Below are 14800 nucleotides of genomic sequence, written 5' to 3'. Positions count from 1 at the left end.
TTCGATCAAAAAAATGGTGATGGAATTTGTTTGCACATGTAATAAACCTATCGATTGTTGCTGCTTACAGATTCTATAAACATGTGAACAAAACAAACACATCTCATTTGCAATTTAGGAGAGAAATTGCAAGAGTATTAGTCAAGTCAGAAAATATCAGAAAGGCCCAAGGAGGACCAACTGCTCCACCTAGCGTGGCCGTAATATATGATGGAGGCAACCATTTCCTAGTAGAATGTAAAAAAGGTAGATGCGTGATCTGCCAAAGAAATACAAGACTGAATTGCACAAAATATGTAAAAAAACATCACAAAATATGCAGTCCTAAATATCGTGACCAGAAGTAAAGATAGTAGAAATGGATGTTTTTACCAAATAATGTGATTATTGTAAATGGAAATATATTATAATTTTTTTTTTGTTAACTAGTTATCAAATATTATGTGTAAACAGTTATTTATATATGTCAGTTGTATTATTTGCTAATCAGGAGTAAAAATAAAGTTATGTTTGAATTTGACTATTCTTTATACCTTGAACGTCTCGACGTTCCCATTTTGGGAAAATACCAAAAAACATCAAAATACAATTTCAAACAAAAAATAATTATACACGATTCTAAATATCCGGGGTGCGACTTTGTTATGATAATAACCATAATCTTTATAATTAAATAATGATTTAAAAAGACCTTTGAAATACATTCAGTTTATGTCACTAAGTCAACGTGACGTGTTTCTTTAAAATACGGAAAATGAATGATTCACGTATATTTGAAAAAAAAACAAAAAATAGAAAATAACATTTGTACGTTGGAGCACTCGTATCTAAAGGTATTATTGTATTGAGAATTTACCATATCGGATCTGAATATTTGTTTTTTGACGAAAATATTATATTTTAGAAATGATTGAGATATTACACAGTAGATTTTTCTGAGTTCAAAGCTCACAATACATGTCCATAGACTACAGAATATGGAGCCTGCTAGTAAAGGGTGATTCAAAACGAGCGGTTTTTTCTAGTAGGGATTTTTTTACAGGGGCGCGCGAGTTCTCTCAAATTCATACGTCATTTTTACTCTGTATTGTTTTACAACTCTTCATGGAAAGATATACGCAACAACAACGCGTACAAGTTGTTCAATTGTACTATGAAAATCAGCGTTCTGTGAAAGTTGTTTTTCACAAATTACGCCCAATTTATGGTCCACATAATTGACCTTCAGAATCCACAATTCGCAGAATAACCTTAAATTTTTTTAATTTTGTTTATTCATTTTCTACAGGTACATTACTTTAATAATTATTTCTTTCTTTTATATTATTCAACACGACTCCTATTTATTAATTGATAGTGTTGTATAAATCATGTGGTTAACCCCTTTAAAGCAGCATAGGGGATATACTCCAAATTCGAATAGGATTAGCGATGGAGTAGTGGCAAAAGAAAGGGAAATACCTTAGCAAGTATCAAAGACATCTTTTACTTCAGGATTTGAATGGTGCACAAAAGGAATTAAAAGTACATGCTGTTTTCTTTAGTTACATTCAATACATAGAAGTGAAAAAATATTATTCGGTTTATTTGGTCATCAGTTAATAATAATTATAACTCACTAATCAGAATTGTAGACTCCAACATAGGTTGTAGTTAAATTTTTATTAAATTGGGACTTCGAACTCCAGGAGGACTCGATTTGGACTACAAAAAAGAAATTTCAGATTTGACCAGGACTCAATATGAAAGACTTGTAACTCGTCTAGAATTCGTCGTCAGATCGACAAGGTTCAGATTTTAATAAGACTCAAGGCTTGAAACTCACTAACTCATGTATCCAAAATCTTGCAACTTTACTTTTGAGACATTACTCTCTTATCTCTCAATAATTAAGATTCTACTAATAGTCGTAAAAATTACTTGTGAACAGCTCCGTTTACGATAGACTCATAACATTGAACTTTTATTTGATATATCTCAAAAGAATGATCATCATCACATATAATTTTTAATATGGAACTGAACTCTGTTTGCTTTTAAATTCGACTTATATGTAAATATATATATTTGAATATAAGTCATTTGACTGACTAAAGAGAATTTTTTTTGTTTCATCATCGTTCATAATTTTCATACAAAGTTTTATAGTGAAGACTCAAGATAAATAAATTATATTAGAAGGTAAAAATAATCAATTTATATTTTATCAAATTTCCTGGAAATGGTTGAACTCTATCAACTTGCGCAAATCATTGGATAAATGAAATAGTGGTAGTAGTTTATAACATTATTGGCATTTGTGACTTATATAATGGACCTTGCTACACATATCCTGATATGTAAAAGACGACTCCTTGACATTTTTATCAGTGTCGTTGATGTCAATATTGGGCAGCACTTCATTCACTATTTGTACAAATTCATAAGGATCTTTTTCAATGCAATACTACATTATCAGAGATTAGAAGATAGCCAAATGACAGTATAATAATAAAAAATCATCACAAAATAAAAGAAGACTTAACAGATATATAAACTCTAAAAACAAAAATATACATTTGTCCTAGCTGAAGATATTAGTCGTTGGAGAAAATAACTAAATAATGCTATTATAGTATTATATTAATAGACTTATTATGTATAACTCTGAATAGGTACAATAAATATTATTAAGTAGTATTCAATTAATCCGAAAAAAAATTGTGGGTTATTAGCAGTGAATAGATAATGAAGATAATTAATTAATAGAATAGGTATACATTTAGGATTAAGGAATATAGATATAAATTAGATGAGTAATTACTAATAAGAAAATGAATAGCACGTAGTTCTTGTAAAATGCACACGCTTGTTTTTAGCGTTGATTTCCTTTAGTAAAATATGTATTCGGCAAGTATCCTTTAATATTCAATATATGGGTCTTTCGGGTTATGCTTCGAGGAGAGGATCAATTATCAGCAACAACTTCTGTTTTAACTACTACTCATTGTTTTGATGTAAAAACTATTGAAGGTGTAAAATATTACCATGATTTTAATATGATTTCAGTTCGTATATTTAACATATTTCATTTCAGTGGCATTTTTTTGTTATTCAATAGTCTTATTACAAACATATTATGTCCATATATGTAAGCATACTATCCGTAGAATCCTGAATTGCCCCAAGTAATTAGGAGTCGTCCATAGGACAAAATTTTATTTTTTTGTCTATAGAAGATAACTCATCAAGACATCATCAGTATTACGCTCTGTTTTTCATGAGCACACTCGGACGTAACTACTCAATAAACTTATACTAGAGGAGGGATCTATGTAAAGAAAATTCTAATTATAGCAATTAGAAAAGAAAAAAAAAAGATGCGTGTGCTCTTTCTTGTTTTTTAGTTCATTATTTAATCAATTGTGGGCATGTTAACATCTCTCTCTTAAAGAAACATTATCCCCTATCTTTGGTGTAAATTGATTTAAAAATGTATAATAAAATAAATTTACATAAATTTAGGTGTAATTATAATATTTTCCCTACACTAATTATATTGTAAATGTAGAAGGTTCTCCTGCATTTAACAATAATTCATTTTCTCCCCCCAAAAATCATATAAAACGCCGCTGATTTTAACAATGGTTTAAATTCAGTAATAGTATATGTCTCGCTCCGGCCATTTCCTCTGCGTAGGTATGTTGCAAAGTCTGAAAAAAGTCAAAAAATGCATTTGAAAAGGCCTCCTTTCAAAACGTCGAAGCCAATTCAAGGTCATTTTAAGTTATTAAATGAAGCCGTATATGGCAACTTTTTCATGAATTTTTGCAATGCCAATATATTTAAAACCCTCTAGAACATTATTTGTTTAAATCGTTTGTAATGCCTTTAAGAAAAAGTAATCAAATTTAGGATTTAAAAGATGTACAAATTTATGGCGTTTTATGCGCCATCGATCAGCTGTTGTAGCAACTTAATATGTGGGGGAGAAAAAAGATTAGAGCACTCCCTCTTTTGTAACATACCTATTCTATGCTCTCATACAAATTCCATCTCTAATCATTCCCTCCTATCCTAATTAATGAAAAATTATTAGTAAGAGTTTTGAGGAAAAAAAAATAAAATGTTGGGATGACTAATGAGTACTTAAGTCTGAAGGAGCTCTAACTAAAAATAAATAAATAAAATTATTTTAACATACCAGTGTTTATATTTAATTCAAATATTAGCATAGACGCATTTGAATTATGAAATACAACTACATATTAACTAGATATTAAAAATATTTACGTAATTTGTAACAGGGTGCCCAATATATAGTACACCCTTTATACACGTTTGATGCTATATGCATACGCCTTCAACATTTATATTTCTTATATCAAAATATATTTATGATATACATCATGGAGCACTATTTACAGTGTACCCCGTTACTTTTTGTCATAAATACAGACAAACAGGCATTCAAAAACCAAATTAAGTTAAGTTTGCTGAAAAAATGACTGTTATTTTTTGAGCTGTACAAAATCTTTTGTATTTGCATAAAAATATTTTGCAAATTATTTACCGCATGTTCCTTTTGTAGGTTTACGCGGGAGGAAATCTAGATTTACAATCGGGGGAAAAATATAAGATAAGGAAGATTTAGTACATCCAAACTTTGAAAAGCTACGACCTGGCGTTATCAATGATATAGAAATCGTAACAATGAAGGAGGAATTTGAGGAATAGTTTTTACCATCTAAGCTATTTGTTTACTGTTGTTGAATTCCTCAATTCCCAATATAGGATCTACTATTGTAGGTAAGGATGTATTAGTATTTCATATTTACCTGAATATAATTGAAAAATAAGCACTCTATACAGTGTACCCAGTGACTTTTTGTCATATTTATAAGCATTGAGATATTCATACAGACCGACAGACTTTCAGACAAGTATAAAGAAGCCAAATTAACTTAAGTGTACCACAAAAAATGAGCGGGATCGCACTTGTAATTTTTTGTAGTTGTACAAAATCTTATGTATTTGGTTAGATTTTTTTTTTTTTTTTTTTTCTTCAAATTTCTACCAAGTGTGACTTTTGAGGTTTATGCTGGTAGAAATATACATATTAAATAAGAAATAAAATATAACATAAAAAGGATTTTAATAAAGCCAGTATATAAAACTACAGCACATGTCGTTATCCAAGGTTAATAGAAATACAAGGTTAGACCATCATGTAATCGAGCTTCCTAGAATATTCAATTTGATGTATTTTAACCAACTGTTGGATAAAATATGCGGATTTTGACAAAACATGCAACCACTCATGGTCTATGGCGTCACTAGTGCTAGAATGTTCAAATCAATGTATCGTACCGACTGCTTGGAAAGAAAAACAGATTCTCACAAAACACACATGTGTTGAAGGGGAGTAGCTTAGCTGTCATGACGGTTCATTAGATTTGAATTAATACTTTCACGTCGACTCTTAATTCTTATTTAAATCAAATAAGGGATTACAATTATAACTCCCTAGCGAAAATTGTACTACATTTACATGTGTTTTATAACTTATTTACTTTAGCACTATCATAGTGTTATTTTATAAAATATATAAATTTTCAATCATATTATATATTAAATAAGAATCCTATTTTATCTTGTTAATCAACAGAAAGTATCTATATTATATATTATACGAGTTTTAATATAGAACAATAATACCAATATGCTGTAAAAGCAGCTCTACATACTCTAAATAATGCTCCTGTTGGAAGTGATCCCATTAAGGTCCCACAATGAATTTTGGATATCCTGGAAAACATATATTGATAAATGTTCTACGAAAATTAAAATAAAATCAGTTTTGCTGGTGGCAGGGGCGCCATTTTGAAGGGTGCACCAGAGCCTCAAACTTTTATTTTTGATTAAAATAAGATTATGATGTACTATATGTTAAAGTTTATGTTCTTGTGCACCTTTTGACGTAACTTTTGTTAAAATCGAGCCACTATGCACGGAATTATGGTCTTCTAAACAGCACAGGTCTAACGTATCAGGCCATACTTCGAGCGGCCCAAGCGAGTCACAGAAGCCTAATATTTCACACACTCTTCTATTTCATATAGAAAGCCAACTCACCAAAAATCATCGATATCGGGGATGGTCATGCCGTGAGGGTGTGTACAGTTGACGGGGATTGACCCAAATGGGAAATCATGTAAAGTTCGAATTTTACTTGATTCCGGAGCAAACCTATCAATGATTGAATCTGCTACAGCAAAATCTCTAAGATTAAAAGGAGATAATATCAATATCGATATTGCTCTTGCAGGGGGAGCAATAAATTCATATAAAGAAAAGCAAGTTGTTTTTGAATTAGCAAACTTTAAGAATTTTACTTGTACTGCACTCATTGTAGCTGTTACTTGTGAACAAATTGGTCCATAGATCCAATTCAATTTAATCGTAAGATATGTGATTACATTAAAGACATTAAGTTTGCAGAAGGGTTACCTAGTACACGTACTAGAGATTTTCCAATTCTTCTTTCATAAACTTATTATCCCGCAATAATGCTTCAGGAACAAAAGATGACTTTGCTACCTTCAGGAGAAACTGACATGATATTCCCTGTTGCTAAGTTGACTATCTTTAGAGGGAGACCTTATTGGAACAGATGATATTACAGAACGAATTACCATTGATAATAAGGCTTCTTTGTATTCTGGAATTATTACTCAAATTAAAAAGTGATAAAGACTTTGATCCTGATACTATTTATCGTTCTTTCGAGTTTAACTTAACTAAGTTTTGGAAGTGGGAGAATGTGTGTATAAATCCGTAAGAACCAATTACTGCAGAGCTTACCTCATTGGAGCTCCAAACTGATCTGCATATGCTGTCTTCGATACATCTAGGGGTGAGTGGTTCATAAAAATGCCATGGATTGATAGTGATCCTAATGGTAGAGTTATATCTGATAAGTAAAGTAGAGCCATTGCTGTTATGCATCGAGTTCACAAAAAGGTCAAACCTGAACATATGACCTTAGTTGAAGAGGCTTATCAATAGTTTCTTTATCTGGATTATACTGAGGAAGTTCCTTCTAATGAAAGAATTACAAAACATCCCAGCTACGTCCTGACATCAAGACCTGTCTTTTGTCTTGACAAGGACTCTACAAAATGTAGGATAGTTTTAAATGCATCATTTCCTGATGTCAGAGATAAAACTAAATCTTTTCATAAGCTACTAATGCCAGGTCAGAATATGCTTCGCCAAATAATGGAACTTATTCGAAAGGTTGAATGCAATAAGTATTTTGTAACTGTTGACATTAAAAAAATGTTCTTATTGATAAATCTTGCCAAGCCTCTTGATAAAGATATGTTCCGTTTTATTTGGGAAAGACCCGAAGATCAACCCCGGTTGACGAGGTTCAAGGTTGTTGTACTTGGCCTAGTTTCAGCCCCATATATTTATGGGGTATCAAAGATATACCCAATAGCTTCAGAAGTTAGAGATAAAAGGACCTACATGGACGATATACACATTCCCCCAAGATACACCGGAAGAAACTATCCAAACTACTTTATAGCTATTAAAAATTCTGGAAAGTGGAGGATTTTATGGCCATAAAATAGCATCTTCACATCCAGAAATTCTTTGTATGTATATTTACAGATGAATTTATGTTTTATCTTGCAAGCAAATTTGAAGAATTAAATCCTGATTGTGTTTGTGCTAGTTAAGTCTTTGATACACAATGTTATGTCTCACCATATATCTTGCAATTTAAACTGATTCTTCCTTTATTAAGGGAAGACAAGTGCAAGTGGGACGAAAACCTTAAGTCTAAAGATACCAAAGCTGCTAAAGAGGCCGTTAAGGGCTTTACCAAATATGTTGAACAGATCCCTTTGATGAAAGATCTCAGTTTCCCACGTTATAACGGGGAAACATCAAGGTTGAAAATATGTTGACGATTGCTAAAGTAGAACTTGTTGCTCTAACTATGGCTGTGACTATGGCAAATTATATTCAGATTGCACGTAATCCAATGTTCTATCCCCATAACACAGTCATATTTATGGACTCCTTATTAAATCTACTACGGATACCAAGGGTAAAGGATGTTGTAAACCATGGGAAGAACGTAGAGTTTGCAAAGTACTTGCCAATCTCCTCGGTGCCCAAGTAAGGTTTTGTCTAGGAGTCCACAATCCAGCAAATTTGAATAGTTGAGGGTGCCATGTGAATGATCTTACTGACAGAATACAGTTTTGGAAACACGACCCAATGTTTTCTCTTGGAATGCCGTGATAAATGGCCAAAACAGCCACGGCCAACTGAAGTCCCTGATAATAAATCTAAGACTAATGGATCTGATCTGGCGATATATTTTAATCAGATCAGGGCTATGGCCTCTGAAAGTCATAAAGTGATGTTTTATATAGCACAAGCCCGATCTGGTTCGATTATAGATGAACTTATTCGACGATGTTCTAAGTTATCTATAATTAAAAAAGTGTTTATGCAAATAGGGGGATGAGCCTGTAAAGAGCCTATTCAATCCCTAAACGTATCTAGGGCAGAATCAGATGGGGCAGAAGTTCTTTCAATTAACCAGGCTTATCAACGAAATAAAAACCCTTAAGAAAACTGCTCTGAGTCTGCAAAACGTAAGATTGTCCCGCGATCACCACTCAGGGATTTTCCTGCTTTTTACGACAAAGAACCAGAAGTCATTAGACTTCAGAGCCGATTACACGTGTCCACTATTGCTTTTGACACTACTAACCCTATCATTATACGTAAGGGAACTTTGGCAGAGATACTCGTACTTGATACACATCAACGTCTCTTCCGTTGCTCATAGAATCAAACATTCAATACGCTTAAAGCTCCGTATTGGTTCATAGGTAATTATGGATATGTCAAATCTTTAGTTAGGAAGTTATGCAAAGTTTCTAGGTGTCGATATGTACAGTCCCTAAGAATGGCTCCTATACCTACTATAACAATGGATAATCCAAGTACATGGCAAAATGTAGGAATCGACTATCTGGGTACATTACATTGTTAACATCTGTGTGATGAAGCATATGTCAATCCTTGTCCTCATCCACTAACGTTCGAAGTATGGATGTCTTTATTTACGTGCCTTCATACCATAGCTATCCACGTCGAGATAATTGAATCTTGTTGCACACGAGAGTTTTTTACAGACTCTCAGAAGAATTGTTAGCCAATATGGCAAACCGTCAATTATCTACTCAGAGGATGCTCGTCATTTTATAGCCGAAAATAAGCAACTACAAACCCTTAAAAATCCGGACTTTAAGAAAGTTCAATAGGAGAATTATTCAGGAGAATATATTGCATGGAAATTTAGTAACCCTGAGGCCCCTTGGACTAATGGAGTCCCAGAACTTATGGTGCCTATCTTCAAAAAGCAATTAAAAGTGCTTATTCCGAAGAATAAATTACCAATTAAAGAGCTCTAAACGGTTATTTCTGAATTAATTGGAGCCATAAATGATCGCCTAGAAGGAAAGCATCTATACGGGAAACAAAGTATGTCTCCGAACATGCTACAGTATGGCAGAAATCTCAACGCCATTAACACACCTTCAGCTAATGTGATGAAAAGTGTTCTGTGTTCTGACATGTGGATCACTAGAAAACGGATATTGAATTTGTTTTAGTCTATATGGCAAAAGGAATACTTACAAGAATTAAGTATCCCTTCAAAGTGAGTCAAACAATCAACTTTCCAAAAAAATATCCAACAAGGGGATGTTGTTCTGCTTAACCCAAACACCCTAGAGAAAAATCAATGGAGAATTGGAAAAATCGTAGAAATCGACAACAGTATCCAAGACCGTCACGATAAAACATTCATTGTCAGACGCGGTTATCATAAGATTCGTTAGGCAAGTACCTTTGCTTGAGTCTTTGCAATTTCTCGTCGAGATGGATGACAAGAGTAAAGACTCGGGAAATCGGAATTCAGATAATGGATGTGTCAGAAGCGGACTGTGGATGTTGAAGGTTACCAAAGAAAGTGATAAATTACTCCTGAGGAAGGGATCGACCGATCTTCCGTTGTAGGTGAACCCGTCAAGGACTCTTATGAAGGAGAACCCAATGACACTGACCCAGGCAAGGAGGCAATAACTGCAACCTCTGAGTCTGTTCTCGTTCCACCTCAGCGCTTAGAGGATGCTGAGGAGTACTGTACTGGCTTCACTGAGAAGCTTTCAAAGAAAGACTCTGCTATCAGTGGAAGCCTTGAAGGGCAGAAGGAGAAAGCACCAACCAAGTTATTATAAAATCCTATGTAAAGGATAAATCTGAAGAGGTTTTTTGTTTTTCAATACTTCAAGTTATTTTTTATCATATACATATAATCAAAAATCTAATAAATACCCATGAACTAGCTTGGGGAGGAAGTTGGGCCACATTTTCCCACAGAGTTATTACCCTTTTTGCCCCCTCAAAGAGGTTTTTTATGGCATAACTTTTCATTCTGACATATAATTCTCATCCGTGAACAGCCGACAGAAACGCACGGATAAATTAAAATCATGTTTGAAACCCCAGCAGAATTTGGACCTGCCGAGGCCCAGAAGCCTTACAACCTTCTGGCCAGAGGTTCTATATGGGATTTTGACACTCAGGATGCTGGAACCTACAGGACAAGCAGGCCTTCCCCATTTACATCTGCTCCATTTTTCCGAGTTATCAGTTTTATAGTTACGAAGTTTTTCACTTTAGCCAGGAGACTCCTAAACAGAGTCTGACTTCGCTCTGTTTCACCAAGATAACAAGGTTTTGAGGATCAAACATCTGGTTTGAGATGCATTTTGATTGTTTTCCGATGATCAGGGGGGGGGGGACTATATATATATATTTTTTTTCTTTCGAGCATGTAATATTATGTAGTTTTTGGGTTTGGTCGGATCGATAGTCGAGTCGTATTTCGAGGTTATACAGTTGGGTGCAGAGAAAAAAAAATGTGGGAAAGTTCGCAACTACCAGCACGATTTTATCAAAGCATAACGAATGGACAACGTCATTGGTCAATTAAAGAAATAATACATAATCCAACCTTGGGCTACGATGCACATATTAACGTAACAACCTCTAGGGTCTCCAAATTCCCTAAAATAAATTTGTCTTTCATTATGAGACCTTTATATCTCTTAAGATCGCTAAACGTCTCATGGATGGAGTGTCGTGGAAATTTATCATTTTAGCTATAATATTACAATTTGCATTATACAAACAACGTTAGCATAATTAATAATTACATGCTTGAACTTGTCCAATAATCGTTAAGAAGTTTGAACTTGTCCAATTATCTCCTTTTGTCTATTAGCGCCAAAAGAGAAAAATAGTTTTAACTTGGCGCACTATTAATACAAGCCACAAAAGGAGTTCTTTACTGTGAATATTTATCCCTTTTTTCAGTCAATGCCATTTTGTTGCTATTGTCAGGAAGAGGTCTAAATTGCTTTTCTGTTCTAAATAAAATAATCTTATTTTCATCACAAATATTGTTGTTTTAATTTATACAATGAGGTAATAATATTTATCATATTTCTTGTCAAGGGCTGTTATTCATACACAGGGTTACCCAGGTAGATTTCTGAAATATACAGTCCTATAGTCTTTACAACATTCATTCAGTCTAATTTTGTCAAAATGGAAGGACTATACTTGAAGCTGCTGGAGAGTCAGTCCATAGAGGATAACGGAGATACAATCATGTGTCTGACCAATAATATCTCAAAAACTAAGTTGTTTAAGTATTCAAAAGTTTAACTTATAAATAATCAATGACAAATCAGTTATTTTTTTAAATACGAGAAAGCTATCGAAGTTTCACTTCGAGCCCTGTACATTAGTAGTTAAGTAATTTTTTATTATTGACTAAACGCATGGTAATGAAATGAAACAGCAACAGTAATTCATTTCTATATTAATATTATTTATTCTTAGATGTTTGGAAATATATCTGATTGAAATCAAACATGGAATGACTTTTTGGATATATAACATCCATGATTAACTTAGTTTCTAATAATAAATTAGATAAAAATTTTAATTCCTTCTTATAAAGAAGTATGTGCATACAATGTATCAAATATTCAGACATTGATTTACTATAAGCAAGCCCATAATATTCCTTTCATACAAAATTTATTATTCATTTTCCGAGAGTAAGTCTTCATGATATAATATCCGTCCATCACAATAGATACCTAGTCAAAGGAATGAAAATACTTCAAGACTTCTTTAAGATACGTGCACATTTTGGATGGAATTATTTTTTCTTCATCAAAATTTATTTTATTCGATAATATTAAGACATATCCACTTCCTAGGATAAAACTAAATGCATTTAAACTTTCTAAATTATATGATAGCATTACCTTATTACAGTTCATGCATTTATTACCATGCAATAAAGGTTGGCATTCGGAACAGCAGGGACTATGTAATTTTAGGTCCTCAATATTCAAAGGATCTTCAGTGCATTCATTGCAGTTACAATTAAAAATATATGTATCTTTTAGCAATTTTTGCCAAATACTTCGTGGTTGAGTGATACATACATAAGCTACTTTTACATCATCGAAATTAGCAATCTTACACAGAGCTTTAACAACAATCTTACGATCAATAAATATATAGATTGAATTTGGTCTACATGAGTGATATATGACAGAAAATTGTATTGATATACAGGCTCCAAAGTATAAATTCTTGTCATTAAACATAAAGGCGGAATTTAAACCGCCAAGCATATTTCTAATTATTGAAAGGTACTTAACGAACATGATTGTAAACACTGGATCCGTTATAATTTTTTCCTTGTGAGATTCAAGGTCAACAAATCTTCTATAACGCCCATTGGGCAAAGAAAATAAATTTTTGACAATTAAATTTTATTATATTATTTCCTCTATACTATATATATATTAATTTTCTATTACCTTCCTTTGAATATCCACCATCGTAACGAACCTTACAAAGTATTCAAACAATTAAAATCGAGTTTCTTGGAGACTCTTTGGAATTTAACATTTCTAAGTATTTACATTCGTGTCTATGAATTTCCATCCAAGAGGTTTGGCACTCTCTTCCACAATAATACATATATGACGCAACACCTTGAACATCTTGAAACCTTTGCTTGTCCAAATGAAAAGTAATTGTCGCATATTTCATCATTAACGGCATATTACAAGATATTACATCTCAAGATTTCGTCCCCCGCTTTATACAGCATAATTCTAGTCCTTTGATCTTCTTCCTTTGATACAATAATATTAATACTCTTATTTTTTTCAACTTTCAGCTCCCTTCCTCATCATTTCAACAATGAATTATGTATTATAATTTATAAGTAATAATTAAGAAAAAAATACAGCTAATAATATATCAATTTTTTATTTGTTTTTCTTAAGTGAATGTTCTCTATTCGTGGAATATTAGTAGCTAGTACCTTTGATATTAGGCATGGAGTACTTTCTTGATATAAAGTTTTATTACTTTAGAGTACTCCCTGGCTATTCCAAGTACATCCCCATTCCCAGGATAATACATATAAATTATAATTATTTTTATTTTTTTTGGTGGGGGGTTTGAGGTTATAGAATTATTTAAAAAAGAAATTAAATAACCGCATAACTTGATCGAATATCTTTTTTTTTTTAAATAAAAGAAGTCCTTAAAATAAAATTCACATATTTTCTCATGGAAATTTTTTCACGTTAATAATTTTTTAAAAATCAGTATGTACATACTGAATATGCACATATATTTATTACATACATAACTTAATTATATCATAATTACCAATAGGAAAAACAAACAGCTCAGCTATCATAACGTTTTATTAGATTATCTGTGAGCAACCCTGAGAAAGGAAAGGAAGTAAATACAAATCCTACTCCATATTATACAGTTAAAACATTGGCAAGAACTATTTTGAAGTCGATCCTAAACTCTAGTCTAAGTCAGAGACATATAAAAAGGGGGACTTATTACAGAATTTGACTTTGCTTAATGTCTCTATGATAGTTTGTGTCAGCTGTCAATGTTTACTTCTATTCGGATTCAGTCATACATTTCATCGATCTTCCTCATCTACTCCGGATTTGGAGGCATTCGGAAGCCTTATTTCCGCTATTAGAGTTTTTAAAAAAATCGTTTCCTGGATCATACTTTCATTTAACAACTCTATCAATGCTCCTTTATTTCAAAGAAATGGAGTCCTGAGTCTTCTCCGAGTCTGTCTCAACAATCTACATTCTTGATTCTACCATTTGACAAGGTCTTCATTTTATTTAAGTCATTCAAACCCATTGAGGATCTTTCACGTCCTAGTGAAGCATATGAAACTAAGTCTCACATTCTCAAGAGGATCCCTTTTCCATAGCGCACTATAGTGAGGAACGAAGAAGACTGTCTGATTTCACACAAATCATTTGTCTGCTAAAATGGAATTGTTTTTAATAAAGCCATGAGAAGAGCTGACGATATGGATCTTTGATGCTACAATATATAATTACCATATCCTCTAAATATTGAAATCATATTAGACCCTTAATTAAAAAACTGTTATTCCCATGAATCACATTTAATGTTATGTAGAACGTCAAAAAAAAATTCCTTCGTCATCATCAAAACCTAAAAAAAAAAAACCAGACGAACTAAATAGTGATGCGGAATTTCTTTTATTCTTATGAGAGTGGCAAAGATCTATTATGCCTATAAATAAGAATCGTATATTAACTTTAATTAAACATCC

General features: G+C 32.6%; 1 pseudogene; it reads right to left on the bottom strand.

Moving 5' to 3' along the window:
* Nucleotides 1–12307: 12307 nt before the first annotated feature.
* On the bottom strand, nucleotides 12308–13276 carry LOC121121470 (uncharacterized; annotated as a pseudogene).
* Between the last annotated feature and the right edge of the window lie 1524 nt (nucleotides 13277–14800).

This window comes from Lepeophtheirus salmonis, chromosome 7 (genome assembly GCF_016086655.4).
Source record: "Lepeophtheirus salmonis chromosome 7, UVic_Lsal_1.4, whole genome shotgun sequence".
NCBI classification, from domain to species: domain Eukaryota; kingdom Metazoa; phylum Arthropoda; class Copepoda; order Siphonostomatoida; family Caligidae; genus Lepeophtheirus; species Lepeophtheirus salmonis.
The sequence above is the reverse complement of the archived record's forward strand: the minus strand, read 5'-3'. Positions and strand labels throughout refer to the sequence as shown.